Source organism: Mastomys coucha, unplaced genomic scaffold (genome assembly GCF_008632895.1).
Source record: "Mastomys coucha isolate ucsf_1 unplaced genomic scaffold, UCSF_Mcou_1 pScaffold16, whole genome shotgun sequence".
Classification (NCBI taxonomy): domain Eukaryota; kingdom Metazoa; phylum Chordata; class Mammalia; order Rodentia; family Muridae; genus Mastomys; species Mastomys coucha.
The window spans coordinates 7,606,906-7,612,796 of record NW_022196898.1 but is presented as its reverse complement, the minus strand read 5'-3'; the positions used below and the strand labels follow the sequence as shown (position 1 = coordinate 7,612,796).

The window sequence follows — 5,891 nt, the reverse complement described above, 5'->3', positions numbered from 1 at the left end:
CTCCTGATGCTTGAGAAGCCTAATTTCATCCTGTAGCATCTTTCTCTCTCTGATCAATCATCCTGCATAACCCAGAACACCAACAGCACCCAGTATGTAGACATATATAGAAGAAAATACACAAATAAAATAAAAATAAGAAAAAGTCTTTTAAAAAGTATTGGTAAATCTTGGGCTAAATTTTATTGCCCCAAGTTAGCACATGTAACAAAAATGAATCTCCTTAAGATGAATAAACTACATGAAAAGTTCATTGTGAGTACAGCTCATTATAAAAATTACATTTAAATTTGCAGTCTAAGCACTTCTCTTGGTGAAGGAGACATCATGCAATTGTTATGTAAAAATTTTAGAATGAAAAGGTTCTTATAGATTTAATTCATTATCATTTTATGAGAATGAAATTAATTCTTTCTTTGGCTAATTTAAATATTAGCACTAATCATCCTAATAGAGATTATTGAGAAGAAAAAGACAATGAAGAACAAGCTTGAATACCATTTTTCTGTTTCTAAAGATCACAGTTGAAAGCATCAAGTATTTAATCTTTTTATTTTTCTGTGAAGTAATTTTCAAAATGAGTACTTTAGATCAGTCATCCAATTTAAACTCTATTGAATGCCAAGAAAAATATATAATTGGTTATAACTCTTCTGCCATATTTCAGTGTTAAAGTCAAGGCCTTCTGCAAACATTTGAACAGTATTTGGGAATCCAGGCATCACCATTTAACAAAAGCTCTCTCTTCCTCATGACTTTTACATGTTATATGTCATTTTCTTTCTGATAGCTTCTGTGATAGGAACTTTTCTTTTTAAATTATTATTATTATTGTTTAAAGGCAGTTGTGCCAATTTTTATTCCCCCAACCCCCAACAAAAACAATGTAAAAGGAAGTAAAAGGGGAAGAACTGGACTTCCCCCTCCTTTAACCTGAAGAAAAGGACCGTTTTTAAAAACAGTTTAAAAGGGTTTCCAAAGGAGGAGGAAGTCAGGTTCTGTGGATGGCGGAGGTGGAGGCCATGGCTTCTATGTCTCTAGGTGATGAATGGGAGTTTAGAGTTCATTATTACCCTGAAGAAAAACTGAATCATGGTCATCCAAGAGAAGATCTGTGCCTACCACCTCGGCCTGGTCCATGACACCTAACTGCTGGACCACATCATCATCCAGGATGTCAACATCCTTGACTGGCTTCATCAGACTCACTCGGTCCGGAGGCAGCAGCTCATGTGTCCCCACCGGCCCCTATAGTCCTCTGCTGCGAAAGTTGCCTTTTGAGCCTTCTGCCTCTGCTGCTCCTCTTGCTGCTGGTGGGTTTTCATGTGCGCATTTTGATCTTAAAGAAGACCTTGCCACACTCCTTGCGAGGGAAGATGGTGGTGGGGTCTGTCTCTCCACTGGTAATACTGTGAGATGGTGAACTCTTCACTGAGCAGTCCCCACTCTGGGTGCCACATGTTTTCTGCTTCCCAAAGGGGACAGCACCTTGGGTCATAGCCACCTAGTTGGTGCCCCCACGGATGCAGGCATGGCTGTTCAGTGCCTTTCGGGAGCTGAACACCTGAGAAATAAAGGGAGTGACATGACCTCTACAGTCAGCCCCACAGCTGGGCATTTCACAAATGAAGTTGCCTGATGGTTTTTGGCCAACAGCCTGCATGGGTGGCCCCTCAGTGGGTGACAGGGCAGGGGCGGGCGGAAGCTCTGGTGACCTGGGCACTCCACTCTCCTCTTCTTTTATGGATTTCCTATCTTCTTCTGGGTCCTCTTCTTCCTCCTCAGCCTCCTCTTCCTCTTCACTGGTCATGCAGTCGTTAATGATTTCTGCCAGGCTTGTCCGGTGTTTCAGCCCTAGTCGCATTATCTTCTTCCAAGTGTAGCACTGAACCACTGTCTTAGACTTCACCATCTTCTGTATAAAATTAGTATTTGCTGTAAGTGTTCAATACTTTATTAAACAGTTTTCTTTCAAGGGATGTCCACTTGTCAGAACCAGTGTAGTGGTAATTTGCTAAAGGATAACATTTTTTTAAATTTATTTTATGTATATGAGTATATTCTGTAGTTATAGAGACAGTTGTGAGCCTTCATCAGGTTATTGGGAATTGACTTTTAGGACCTCTGTTTGCTCCCGTTAACCCTGTTCCCTCTGGTAGACTCCACTCACTCCAGTAGAGCCTCTCTAGCTCTGGCCCAAAGATTTATTTATTATTATAAATGAGTACCAGAAGAGGGTGTCGTCAGATCTCATTATGGGTGGTTGTGAGCCACCATGTGGTTACTGGGATTTGAACTCAGGACTTTTGGAAGAGCAGTTGGTGCTCTTACCGGCGAGCCATAGGATGACATTTTAACCTGACTGGCTTCCGCAGCAGCAACAGCATTTCCAGGGTAGCCATCACATGATGACCTTTGGCCTCAAAGAGAGAGTGCAAAGCAAATTCTGAATTGGTCCCTCCCCCCTGGCAGCACACTGGGACAACACAAATTCAGAAGATTCTCCACTTGTTGCTGGAAGGCCTGGTTTTCCAGTGCAGGCCAGGGCTTCCATACCAGTGTGGCCTTGTGTGTATCCTGAGCCAGGGCAGAGACATTTTGGAGTCCTGGGATCTCTTCTTGGAATCTTAAGCTAATGTTGGTGCGTGGTTCAACATCCACAGTCTGCTCTCCAGGTCCTGGGGTGACTGTCACATTGCTGCTGTCAATGCTGCTGGAAAGACAAAGCAACACGTGTGGTGTGGGCGTGAGGGGAGCGAGGAGCAGCTGGGGGTACTCTCCAGGGCTGTGGCCAGAGATGAGGACACTGCTGAAGAGCCCTGAGCCCTGGCAAACGGGGCTCAGCATGGGTGGCGGTGGTGTGTAGGGGGGCAGTTCGTGGGTGGGGTCCAGGAGCAGGTGGTCCTTGAGGATTCATGGGGAGCGCAGCTGCCCCTCACCCCCAGTCTCTGGGGCCGAGTCTCTGGCTTGCTTGTCTCTGGCTGAAGAATAGCAGCTATGCTGTTGGTGAACCCCTGAGAGCGGGGCTTGGGTGGGAGAAGCTTGACAGGGACAGACACGGGCATGACCATAGGCATGAGGTGCTCTGCCTTAGGAGGGAGCTGCGATCGATGGCTGCAAAGGCAGAGGTGGCAGTGGCGGCTGAGGCTGAATTTGAGGCGGTGGGGTCTTTCACTTTTTTGAGGCTGAGGGAGGCCCTGGCACTCATTCCTTGTGGGACCACATGTGGCCATTAAGGACAGGAAGGCTTTTGAACTCCTTTAGGCAGATGGAGCATGTCAGCTTGTTCTTGGCATCAAACTGTTCTCCAAACACTCCTTTGGTTTGGCTGCTGTTTGATTCCGGGGATCCAGGCTGGGCTGATGGGCGCATCAGGTAAGGGCATCTGGGGCCACATAGCACTGGGAGATGGCTGCTGGTGCTGAGACTCCATGTTGCTGAGGTGGATCCCACTGGGGAACAGGAGCGGTTGGCGAGGAAGGGTACTAGTGACTCGGGTCATTTCTGAGTTTGCTGGATCTGCTACCCCTGTATCAGAAGGCCCCATGTCCCCATGGGAGCTCAGCATAGCTCGGGTCTGTCTGTCACTAGAATAAGTCTTCAACCGATGGTCTTCATGCTGCTGGTGCTGGGACAGGTGGCTCTGCTGGTAGAGTGGGTGGTTATAGGGCTGTTGAGGCTCCTGATAGTAATACTGGGGCATGGAGCCCAGCTGGATCAGCTGGATAGTGTGTGCCTGCTCCGGGGTATACTGATGAGGGTCCCTGTGGTACGAAGGGGGCTGCAGGTGCATGTATGGCTGCTGCTGCTTTTACAAGTGTTGCATCATGGTATCTGCAGTGAACTCTGCCGCTGCTGCAGTTGATGTTGCTGCTGCTGCTGCTGCGGAGGGGCAAATTTGCTGCTGCTCTGCAGTCAGGCTTGGTGCTGCTGAGGCAGGCAGCTGTGGGTAATACTGGTGCTGCTGCAATGGTTGCATATGGCTGGACAGCACCTGAGGGGCTTGCAGTGGCTGGCCTCCTTGCATGGACACCTGGCCCAGGGGCTGCTGGTAGTCATAATACAGGTGCCCACGGGGAGCGTGCTGCAGAACTGGAAGGGCTGGGTGAGGCTGCTGGGGCACCTGCTGGTAGCGGGAAGCTATAGTTGATGCTGAGGGCACCATAGGCTTCTGAGATAGCAGTTGATGGAGGGCACTGTCAGAGACTCCATCCATTACTGCTGATTGGGTGTGCAGCACCTGGGCCATATTGTTGACCTGAATCCTCAGGTTTTAGTTGGCAAACACCTGGGTGGAAGAGTCCAGCTTGTGCAAAACCCCACTGCTGAGTTTCTGGGTCTGGATCTCACTGGCCTGGTAATAAGTGTATTGGTAGCCATCAGTGGACTCCACCTGGGTCGGTGCCCTCCATATCATATTTGAGTTGGCCATGTTGCTATGAAACTGGATGTGGTTCCCAGGCTCTGCATGACTTCCTCATTCTCCTTGCCTGATGAATAAGTTCACCCTTTCTAGTTCTTTCTGAATTCTGCTGGTTGAGCTGTTCTGGCTCAAATTCCTCTCCATGCTGACTGACTTAGTCTGGCTTCTCTCAGCTTCTCCTGAATTGCTCTGCTTGACCTCATACTAACTCTGGCAATCTATTCTAATCTTCTGGCTCCTTTTCTGGATCATTCTCTTCACCTGTGTCTAGCTTGTTCTCTCTCTCCAACCTGTCTTTGTACAAACTGCCCCAGTTGTGATAGGAACTTTTCAATGTGTTTGTAATAAAGGATTGTGAGTAATTAAATTTTATTCCCTATGGAAGTATATGCTGAAAATTAGAGAGAGTGGGTATTAATTTTAAATTTACCAGGCTTACCAAAATTATCTTTATTTAGAAGATCGAGAGAAACTGGGAAACCACTTAGAACCAGCCATCAAACACCCCCTGTTACCTTAGAGCAAAGTTTCCCAGCAGAACCCTGGGAGACATTTTGCTTCATATCACTCTACCAGGGAGAGTAGAAAACTCAGTATAATTGTTTCTCCATACTCAGAAGACTCACTCCACTCCACTCCCAGTTGTTACAAGCTCGAGAACAGATTCTGCAGAACCACATGGACATCCCATGAGATTACACTTGAAATAAAACATAGTAGATGGAAATATATTCAAGCTAAGCTGGTTACAGAAAAGCAGCCCCAGATTTCAGAAGATCCTTCTAAAAGTTTAAATAAAATCCTGGTTAGTTCAACAGAAGGAAAACAAGTCCTTTTGACAACGTTCAAAATTATTTCATGTTAAAAGCTCTTAAGAAACTAGGAATGGAAGTGTTGGCTGACAGACAGTTCCCGCTAGACTCCTCCTAGGGACCTAGCCACAGGTGTGGGTGACCTAGAAATGTATAAGATTGCTTACTACCCCAGCCCCACTTCTCTCTCTCCCTCTACTTCCCCACTTCATTCTCTCTCTGCCCCTACAGTGTTCCAGCCAGCCTCTATTCTTCTTTCTGTCCTCCTCTGGCCCCACTTCTGTGGCTCTACTCCTTTTCCAGGTCTTCACTCCCCTCCATTCCAAATACACCTTTCTTATACCAGGTGTGTTTCTCAGGAGGATAACTTGGCATGGCCTGATAGGTAACCCCTTATCCTGCCACTTCGTTATGCTTCATAACATGGTGGAGAAAGACTTGGAAGGATCTCCTGGTGCTTGTACTTCTTGTGGGTCTAAATCATATACCAGGACCCTTCTTCCAACCTGCCTCATCCTGCAACAACTGTGCTTTCCTGCTCACAGATCACTCGCCACCCAATCCACTAACAATGATTATGAAAATTCCCCTTTTGGTCTTAGGGAAATGGATGGATCTGGAGAATATCATCCTGAGTGAGGTAACCCAATCACAAA

The 5,891-nt window shown here is 46.9% G+C and overlaps 1 pseudogene; it reads right to left on the bottom strand.

Moving 5' to 3' along the window:
* Positions 1 to 1,056: 1,056 nt before the first annotated feature.
* LOC116094242 overlaps positions 1,057 to 5,891 on the bottom strand; it is a 5,722-nt pseudogene continuing 887 nt past the window's right edge.